We start from the raw sequence: 11,053 nt of genomic DNA on the forward strand, positions 1-11,053 counted from the left end.
TACTTAAGGTTCCCATTGGCTGCATGTTCAGGCTTACGCCGCTGTCAGTGCCTTCAGTCCTTTCATGAAGACATTGTGGTAAGAGAGCATCTGCTAAGAACATAAATGTAGTTTCTTCAGAGCTATATTTTAAGCAGACAAGCAAATAAAATCCTCCCAAATAAGATCAACGATGCATCTCCTTAAGGGGCATCTCTCAGAGCGACGTGAACACAAAGAGTCAGCCATTAAAGCTCTGACATTCTCTCTTCTCTTCCTCCATGCTCAGGCAGGTTTCCTTTTCCAGAAGGAATTCTTGTGAGGTCTGTCCCTCATTGAAGGCTTATACCCACCTCCGCTGATTCGGTACTATCAGATGTTTCGTGATAAGGGCGGATTCTGTGAGCTGGGTATCTCCTCAGCCATTTGAGCTGTGTAAACTTACCTCTGTGGGTCGTTGCGCAAGACTTCACATACAGTGCCCTGTCTTGTGTCTGGGCACAGGTGCCAAGCGCTAAACAAGGCTTTTGCGAACAGGCCAAGACTCACTAATGACTGAATGAATTAATAAAAGTGGAAGAGTCCACTGTTAAAAAATAAAATCTCTTGGAAAGTAAGAACGGGCATTGTTCTCCCATCAGCCCTCAGGAATGTGTTAGCGATATCCCTTCATAATCAGACAGACCCACTCACGCTCTGTTAGTGATGTCATGACAGGGTTTTCGGGATGATTATGTGATTGTGGGCTTCGTTACACATTTTCAGGGAATTTTCCTGACGTTTATTTAGAAGCTCATAAACGTAAGCCAGCTGGATCTCCTCCTCAAGTCATTTAGATGCAATGATTGTGTCCCTTAGCGTCAAGTCTCACATTGTTAATGTCAGATGGGTGACTGTTTGTTTTGGCTACTGTAGGGTTGCTAGGTGGCTCATTTGTGTGGCCTTTCTTTATTTACCAACCTGATCTCATGCTGGAAATCAACGTGGTGGTGATTTCATATGAATTTGTAGGATTTGATTTGTATAAAAACATATCTAAACGTTTTTTTTTTAAGTATGAAGGTCCACCCCTAAACCTATACTAATTGACAGTGGGGATGAAGCAGATTAAAAAAAAATAGGCTAATGAGATTGTACGAATTCGCCAAAATGTAAAACTGTTATGAATTGCCATGAAAGTGTGTTGTTAGGTCCAATACTTGCAAAGATTGACTCCCCTTTATGATCACGGTATTCATGCAGAGTTCTTTCTTCTTTTTAGGGGACACCAGTGGGGAAAATGGCAATGGCAATGGATAAAAACAAAACCCAGTTAGTGACCTATGTAGCCTATTGTTGGGGGTCTGAAAATGCAAACTTTTGAAAATGCGTTTCAAAATGTACGTTTTTGAAAACGATACTGTTATCGTGTAAACTACAAAACTGTGAATGTGTGAAATGGTGAAGTCATGCGCATACGTATTACACGTTCAGTCTATAAGTGCAATGTATTTCGTTACAAAGTGACATCGCCATCTACTGGCCTGGCAGCAGAATACAGCGTTTTTAGTAGTTTCCACGGATCCGTGTGATTAGGGATTATTTTGACAATGTCGCCTGTACATGAAAAGCGTAAAGGAAAAACTTTTCTGTTTTTAGTATATAATTGACGTGTAAATGTACACTTAGTTAGAAGATGTAGCTGTGAGGGTAGTAAATCGGTTGATTTTTCCAATGAATTGTGCAGCCCTAACACCCATAATCAACTGTAAATAGCCTATTTGCTGATTGATTAAAGACTAGTAGTTCAATGACGAGACTTCTGTCACATTTAAGTCTTTAGCCTACTCAATGACATAGGCCTAGGCCTACTGTGTTTTTGTTCCATCCTTCTGTCAAACCCAATTACAGTAGGCTATTGCACAGCTACAGCAATATTTTATGTCAGTCATATTTCCTCACATAATCAGCAAGAACTTGTGTATAAATACATATTTGTGTTTATTTTTATAGTTTATCATTTATCCATCATGTTCTTAATGAATCCTGTTCTTTCTTGCTGAGTTAGTGGTCATAAGTTTCATGCAAAAACATAATCAAAATGCAAATTAAGAGTGAAAACTAATAACCAAAGACAAATATCAAGCGTGTTTGGTGAGCAGAGGGCAGGGGAGGGAGGTTGTCACACACAAATAAATCATATGGAGAAGCCAATAAACCGCTGCAGAACGAGTATGAATGCTGTCTTGTGCCACGAAATATTAGGCTGTGCAAGTAATCCGTACAGACGACGGACGCCTGGAATGCGAAGCGGCATCGATGGCCAACTCGTGTCAAGCCGTCAGCTCCGCTGGCCCGAGAGACCGGTGTGTGTGATTGATGAGCGGGAAGCGCGAGGAGACCTGCGCAGAATTAATGTCGCATGCATTTAAAGTGCGCATGCGCGGATTCTCCCAATTCTTGTTCATATTTTTAAATATGTAAAAGTTTTCATGTTATTTTTCCTTTTTTAGATTTGCTTTGATGTTTTATCTGTTTAAATTTACCATAGTCTCTGTTGAAAGTGTTGCAAGCTAGGCTGTCACATTTAAAATGGGATGTCCTTCAAACAAACTGGAAGATGGAAAGTAGGCTATATTATGCTTTTGATGTGTTAACCATGAATTGTGGTCCCAAACATGTGGTGAGTTGTAAATGTAGCCTAATTGTGAAATTAATACAATATAATGTGTGATTATGCTTATCCATGCAGAAAAAAATGACCCAGTTTTAACAAGTTAAAGTGTAGAAAAGGCAGTATGTTAACTTGGGTAAGATTATTTCACGTAGGCCTATGTAGGTTGCCTGTCTTGCGCCAACTGAATGTTAAAAATCAAAGAGACGTCGCAACATGTTGACCTGCTAATTAGAACATATCTGTCTTCAAAATGTGACTTTTCCTTATTGCAATAACCAACAGACTTGACTTTTGCTGTGCATCATACTGCACGGTTAATGGCTGAAGTTGTTCAAATACGGCAATCTGTGTATAAATATTGCAAAGCAAGTTTAGGTGAAGGGCTAAACGAAACAAAAAAAAAGCTCCTCACAAGGGAGAGTTTGTGGACGGACATCGTGTATGTTTGCTGTGCAAATGTTAGCTTTAATAATTAAGAGAAACACTTTTCCACAAGCACATTTTTTTCCTCCTCTGCCATTTTCCTAGTCAGTCACCCGTATCTTGACAAATTTCACAATGCAAACTTTTACTAATCACGTGAAATTTTCATGTTGCTGAATTCTGTTTATACAGTGCTTCTGTATTCTATGTGAGAAAACTGTATATTTAAGTGTAAAGAACATATTCCATTATTTGTATGATAATGAAATGTTATTTCATGCTTTTCTTTCTTTTACTTTGAAGGAAATCATAGTGAGCCTGGGGTACATTTCACGTGAACTCCGGTACGGTTCAGGTATTCAAGCAAATGAACATTCTGCAGATCATCTCCTTTTGTGTTCTTTGGGTTTGGAAAACCTTGAGGGTGAAAGAATGATGACACTATTAAAAAAATTTGCATAAACCTTTCCTTTCTCATTTTTCCATCTGAGCATCCCTCATCTCTCTCACTCTCCTGTTCTCCCTCCATCAGTGAAAGACTCTCCTGAGAGAGTGTGACCCAGGCTCCTCACACATCTGATGAGAGACCTAATAGGTGAGCAAACACACCGATTACCGAGCCTGCTCTGCTGAGGTTACCTGTTTGTGAGTGTTTTTCTGCTCTTTTGCACAAACATTACATGTATATATTTAGGGTGTGTTCACACTTGGCATGTTTGGTTAGATTAAAACAAACCCTGGTGCGATTGCTCTGTAAGTGCGGTTTATTTGAATAAGTGTAAACGTTACAATCTGAACCCTGGTGCGCACCAAACAAGCGGACAGAGACCGCTGAAAAGATGAGTCTCTGTCCACTTCCAAACAAACTCTGGTGCGGTTCAAATTATATTTGAACGCAACAAGGACCAAAGACATGTAAATGAACCAAAAACAGGAAGATGAGTCCCTCACAGTAGATCTTCATTTGTGTGTGTGTGACGGAGGGATTCCTGCTTCTGTTTTAAATCCTTTACACATTTTATGAGCTCTTCACACAAGTTCCCAGCCGGTCAAAATACCATCATATGTAGGCTATGCACATCCAGCGCATCCAGCTGTTTTGGATGTCGGGTATCGGTCTCAAAATAGGCAATGTATCATAAAAGCTGTCCAATCAGGTTGTGAACATATCTTTTTGCCTTTAGGTTTGGTGATAAAAGTGCCAATCTGAGCGCTGAACGGATCAGGACTAATTTTCTTTTTTTTTTTTTTTTTTTTTTTTGCTCCAGACCAAACGAACCTAGCAAACCGAACTACAAGTGTGAACACAGTGTCTTATTACTGATTGATTCAGAGTCATAGCTGTTCACTGAATGGTTCTTTGGGGAACTAAAAATGGTTCTTCAATGGCATTGCTGCCCTTTTGGAACATTTCTTTTTTAGATTGACCCTTTATTTATTTTTTATCCTTTTTGAGGGCAGATGTGCCTATAAACACATTTATGAGATAACAACTTCCATAGGATTTCTTTTTAGCCTCCGAGCAAATTCCTGAGGTTCCTGAAGTGTTGCTGATTGTATCTGTGACTGAGATGAAACAATGGTCTTTAGAAAATGAAAACCACAGCACATCCCACACACTTCATCGGCTTTTATGTAACAGAGTTGATCAAGTGGAGATGGCACTCTTTTTTTCTAGGTTTGATATGCCACTTCGCTGAAATATCTGTTTCTCCTTTTGCTGATTACTGATAACAAGGGTTTTGAATGTAAATGTCAGCCTTAAACAAACAAGTCCATGCCAAAACCAGAGCTACTCACTAGTAAACACTTTATTGTGGACCGTTAAGGGTGGTTGAAACCTGCAGAGATATTCTGATCATCTGTAAAGCAGGTCTGAACAAGAGCAGAGCAGAAAAGAAAGCAAGAGAGGGGTTTTTCACTTCCAAAACATATCAATAAAAACTAATGTATCTGCTCAGGGTTCCATTAAAGATATTGTTAAATTTGTAGATGTTACCTATGTAGGGAGCTCACTATATTTTGGAACAGATCCAACGTTACACCATATTGTTTAATAGACTGCATTAGTCCCGCCCAAGTATTTTTTCAATTCATTTTCCCCATAGGGATTTTATTTTATAAACTCTTTGTTAAAGTGTTATAAGCCATGAACCAAACAAATCAGCTTCGAGGTGAATCACATTACAAAATTGTATTTGAAGCAAAACTTTTTTTGAAAAGTAAAAAGGCTTTAGTAGGGGGGAAAACGTCATTAATCATCATGAGTTATAGTTTTTCACCTCAAATTCAACTGTTAACCCTTAAATGGGAACCCTTATGTCTTTTACACTTTGTTTGGGTTTTGTACGTTTGAAGAAAAAAAAATGGATACCTCGGTTCTTTAGTGACCCGAGATGTCATTCACTACCCTCCTCCCCTTTCATTTTTTAAAGTTAGACAACAACCTTCTTAGTATTCCTCAATTAATTTTAAACAATATAACAAGAAAAGAATATAAAATTATAAAAGAATGCAGAAAACAAAAGAATAGGAAATATCATCAGCAAAACTTGAAATGGCTCATCGATTTACTGCAGAGCAAGTCCTGAACGCAATCAAGTATTAGTGTCACTGTCACTTGATGGTGGATCTGGTGAAGAAGTTGTCAGCAATCAAAATATTGATTTTGAAGAAGTTGAAAATTATAGTTTTGAGAAAATATTTGAGATAGCGAATATGAGCCAGATGCTGAATGTCCTGGGAAATGAGCTCTGATGAGGACAGTGATGATGGTATAAAACATCTGCTCAAAATGAACCCTTCCAAGCTCTAAAATGGAAAAAAAATATGCTTTATTTTATTCTTCTGGGATTGTTACTCTAATATCAGGAGCGTTTTATATTATAGAGATCCATCTATATCCACTAAAGACCCAAATATGTAATAATAATTGGTGAAACATTCATACATTTAAGGGTTAAAGTTTAAATATTGCAGACTTACGGCTTCACCAGAAGCAGTTCACAGTAGGTTTGTCTTTAACTGTTTATAAGTTATCGTTAAAAATCAATTTCTTTATGAAGAAAATGAATGCCGTTTCCAGGAACAGTCATGTTCCAGGAATTGACTGAAAAAAAGAAGAAGCCAGTCACATACTTGTATGCAAATATTAAGATGATGCCATCACTGCGGTTCCATTTTCAGTGGTTAACATTCAATCAGAATAAATGAAAATGTAATTCTTAAACTTTAATATAAAAGAGCAGTCTGCTAAAGCTGAATGTTGCTGATGTAAATCCACCAAAAATCACTTTCAGGAAACTTTCACTCTTTTGGCCCAGACTGAAATCTCCAGAGTCTGGGATTAAAATATGAAGACAACCTGTGAAAAAGACTGTTGAAGCAAACACGAGTGTGTCATGTATATTCAAACTTCTCTTTTTTTTCCATTGACATATCCAGCAGAGTGAGGAGGATGCCAAGAGCAAAATCCACCCGGACATCAGAATTTCCCAGGGAGATAAAGAGCTTTTTGTGTGAGTAATATTTTAAGGATGAGGGGAAAGACGGGACTTTGACAGAGAAAGAGAGATAGAGAAATACAGAGAGAGAGACAGAGATAATCAGAACACTGAAACACTGTGAACCACAGTCTTTAGCAAGTTAAAATAGACGTACTGCAAAGAGACGCTTTTGCAAATCTGCCCAGACCAGACCAAGTATTATATTGCTTATTTAAAACATAAGGAGATGCTAGACTGCATGTTTAAGAAGCTCTTTTCCATACAATGGTGAATATTTTTTTATACACATTTTGTTAAAGATAATAGAAAAGTGCTGCTATACATTTCTTTTCATTTACATTTTACCTTACCAAGTTTACCTTAACACATTTCCTCTGAATTATTATTTCATTTTTTTACTTTGTAGTGAGTGTGAAAACACGTAGGATCTGGTATGACATCAAAACTCATGTATGAAATTTACATGTACAATTTACATGTTCTCATGAATGAAATTTACAGATTGTTATGAAGCAAGCTTAAATATACTGATTCACACATAAGAATTAAAACGCTACAGCATTGAAGTCTATTGTATGAACTTATAAGACTACGTTTTATGGAATTTAAAGAGGACCTATTATGCTTTTTTACAATTTCAATATTTTTAGTGCGTAATGTTGTTGGTTGAGCATGAGAAAAATCTGCAGTTACAAAGCTCAAAGTCCCTCCAGAAGAAGTTATTCTCAGTGTGAACTGTTTCTGAACTCCCTGAAACGCCTCGATTGTAGTCTTGAGTTTTCTTCTGGGAACGAACACATCACAATATTCCTCATTAATAATTCCCACCCAAAGCATACGCATTAATGAGGACGGCGAGGGCTAGTTGAGTTGCGTTATTAGTGTGTTGATACTCGCAGTTATGGTAAGGGCCATGGCATTTCTCAAACAAGCTCAAAGCAGTTGACCAATCACAACACACTGGTTCAGCTGACCAATCAGAGCACATTGCACTTTTCAGAAGGAGGGACTTCATATAGAGACAGGAACTAAACTGAGCGTTACTGACAGACTGGGATAAGAGGTGCTGCGACAATGTGAAATATGAGACAAATACTGTATTTATTTTAACATTCAACCATGAAAACCTTTTGTAGTAGACCCCTAAAACAAAAGCAAGACTTTGCAAAAGGGCATATAAGTCTATTTGTTGAATTATTATTATTATTATTTTTTATCCCCAAAATCTACTTTTGGTCTATGTAAATTGTAAAAGTGCAGCTTGGTCATTGTGTTTTACAAAATAAGCAAGTCATACAGGTTTATAGCATCATGAGAGTGAGTTTTTATTATTATAAAACTTACATTTTTGGGTGAATTATTACTTTAATTCTTAATGTTAATTCCATGCACGAAGTATTCTCTCTCTCTCTCTCTCTCTCTCTCTCTCTCTCTCTCTCTCTCTCTCTCTCTCTCTCTCTCTCTCTCTCTCTCTCTCTCTTTCTCTCTCTCTCTCTCTCTCTCTGCCATGGTTTCTTTTAGGTCTTCCTCAGACACGGAATGAACAATATTTGCTTTCATTTGGAAATTTTTGTGAGGATTAAAACCTTTAGGACGCTTTTTTTTCAGGAGGGGTGAAAGGGGCTCCCTTAATCTGGTTCACACAGTCTCTACCTTTGGTGTAGCGCTAGTACGTTTGAGCCAGGTCTGATTGAAGAGGGCAGCGGGTCAATGTATGGATGGATAGATGGAGGGCAAAAAGGAGGAGAGGACAGAGGAATGGCTTGAGGGGAGGTGTAAAGGGGTGCGTATGAGGCGTCCCAGGCCGAAGCTTTGAGGATTAACGGGGTGACTTCTCTTCTGGAATGTTCAGCCGACAGCCAAGACCCTCCCACTCTGCCAGACAGGTGCACGACAGAACCAAAAAATGATACGAGTGAAAGAAAGGGGAAAATAATGTTACGCACTGATGAGTGCTTCACTAAACACTTATCTTTCAATATCTCTCAACCATTTCAAATCAAACAGAGCTGTTTTGACTGAGCTGATCAGATCAAATACAGAGCGAAATATTAATTTTGATTAATGATGAAAACGGAGAGATGAAATCTCTCAAAGCACCTTTGTTTTACCTGTTTTTGCCTCAACTATACAATGCTTGAATGGAAATGAGTTCAGTATAATTTCACAACTAGGTGGAAACCATTTGAGAAGGTACCTACTGTAAGTGTTCTGTTAGTAATTATCTAACAAATCATCTGGTTGTCATCATTTGGAAAAATACAGTGCCAGAAACTGGAAAGCTATGTTTATTAAACGTTTAGCTTTTAGCTGTTTATTTAACTTAATAGCATGGAAGAAGATTTGAAACACAGTCCCATGATATGTACTTAGTGTGTATTCTTGCATTACAATAAACATATTAAATGTTTAGTTAGGTAGCTTACTATAAACATTGACAATAACTAACCCACAAATAAGACTTTATGGTAATGTTAATGTATGAAATAGAGACCATATATATATATATATATATATATATATATATATATATATATATATATATATAAGAAAGAAAAAAGAAAAAAACAGTTATACTTTAATTAGTTGCCAATGTCACAATTTTCATTTCAATTTAGTTTAAGTTGAACTTCTAAAATTACTAAAACTAAAACTGAAAAATACTGAACAAAATGTTTAATAAAATGTAATTAAAACTAAATAAATATGTTAAAAAATATTATAAACCAATAACAAAAAAATATATTATAAAATAACAAAAAATGTATAAAAACATTATAATTCAAAATGTTAATAAATAATATAGTATTATATTAATGATACTGCAATAATTGTACACACACACACACAAACTTTTAATTCATATCTCAATCTTTCATTATCACAGTGCGGGATTTGCCAGAGCCTTGTGGTGCCATCAGCCAATCAGGATTGTCATGACGTCATTTTTATACAGCTTCAGGGCGATTAATCACATGGTATTTACTCTCAGCTCAGGTGACTGACTTAAAATGTTCACATGAGCAAAGGTGGTAGATTTCAATTTCAAATTGCTACTTCCGGAAGTTCCTGCACAAGCCGAGTATCTGCCATATAGAGATGAATGGGAATGCTAATGGGCTGCTTTCTTTAGGTATTCCATACCAGCTGACAAAGACCCCAACAACAACATAAAAATCAGCATCTGTCCCACTCTATAAATCATCTTGAGTGAACTCTATACGATCCGTAATGTCTTAATACAATCTAAAGAACACAGTTATTATGGTAACAAGAACAGAGAGGAAAGGACATTTCTCCACCCATAATTTAAGGTTGGGAATGCCGTGGCTTGCCTGTGCTTGTGCTAAATTTCAAGCATTGCATTGCAAACAAATAGGAGATAAATTAAGTCACAGCGAGTCGTGACCTTGCAGGCAGACAACGTTTTCACAGATGTCTTAGTATGTATACTAATGAAAGAGGTTTAGGTATCTCAAGTTAACTTTCCATCATTCCATTTCAAGCTCATAAAACAGCTATGGATCTAAATCCTCTTCCAGAATTGCTTTCTTTTTAATCTCAAGGTCCTCATTGGGGAAGATAACAGATTGTTTGAGGGAGCCTCTTGATAAGAAGCCTGTGAAATGGGACTCTTTGTTTTTGAATTCACCTCTTCTTGTGTGAATAGTCCCGTCATCCTGCTGTTTGAGGGAAAAGGAGGGGTTAGTGTGAGAATTCAAACTCATTTCTATTTGGCTCATCAGATAGTATTGATGGTTTAATTACTCTCTGTAAACTCCATGAGCAGATTTGATATCAGATTAAAGATGGCCTCAGGTTCTCCAGCACAAATGACCTCAGGTTGAAGTGGGTGCAGATCCATCTCGAAATCCATCAACACTTTCTTTGGTCCAAAGGTTCTTATCAGTCGCAGTGTGACATATCTAGATCGGACCAAATAGTTTTCCCTCTGACTCCCAAGGGTCGGCTTTACCTTATCAACTTTAATGTCCACATGCACGGCTGGAGGAGTTGGAGGCCTCGGGTTATGGGCAGTTTATCTTGGTTGACACTCCCTTGTTTTTATTTAAATCAGTTATACAGTTCTTTAAAAGCATCGCAGTTTTATTTGAAGAAGACCTCCTATGTTTATAAGAGCTCTCTTTTTCTTACATCAAAAGGAGATGTTTCAAGAAGCTCTGCTGGGTGATACAGAACGGGAATGGCTCTCAGCGTGAAGAACTCCCGAATCTCTTCCCACACACCTCTTCACACAGCTGCAGTAAACTACAGGTAGGAGTGTTTTACCGCCATGCGCTCTGGATCAGTCGATGTGCCTCAGGACCACCAAGAAAGACTTTGTTCTTCGTCTGGGAACACAACAGACACAAACTCTCCCTCTTTTAATTAGAGCATCAACAGAGATGCTGCTACTAGAGTTACTGTTGTCTATAAACACGGCTCCTTCAGTCAGTGTGAATAAATGAGTCATCAAAGTCTTCAGGAT

At 37.6% G+C, this 11,053-nt stretch overlaps 1 long non-coding RNA gene across 1 annotated transcript; it reads left to right on the forward strand.

The window, feature by feature from the left end:
* The first annotated feature begins 3,586 nt into the window (after positions 1-3,586).
* LOC307010371 lies at positions 3,587-10,839 on the forward strand. The gene is made up of 3 exons (XR_013800177.1): positions 3,587-3,653; positions 6,503-6,576; positions 10,728-10,839. It is a non-coding gene; the product is annotated as an uncharacterized lncRNA (long non-coding RNA).
* Positions 10,840-11,053: the final 214 nt, after the last annotated feature.

The sequence above is a fragment of the Phoxinus phoxinus genome (genome assembly GCF_949152265.1).
Source record: "Phoxinus phoxinus genome assembly, chromosome: 14".
Classification (NCBI taxonomy): domain Eukaryota; kingdom Metazoa; phylum Chordata; class Actinopteri; order Cypriniformes; family Leuciscidae; genus Phoxinus; species Phoxinus phoxinus.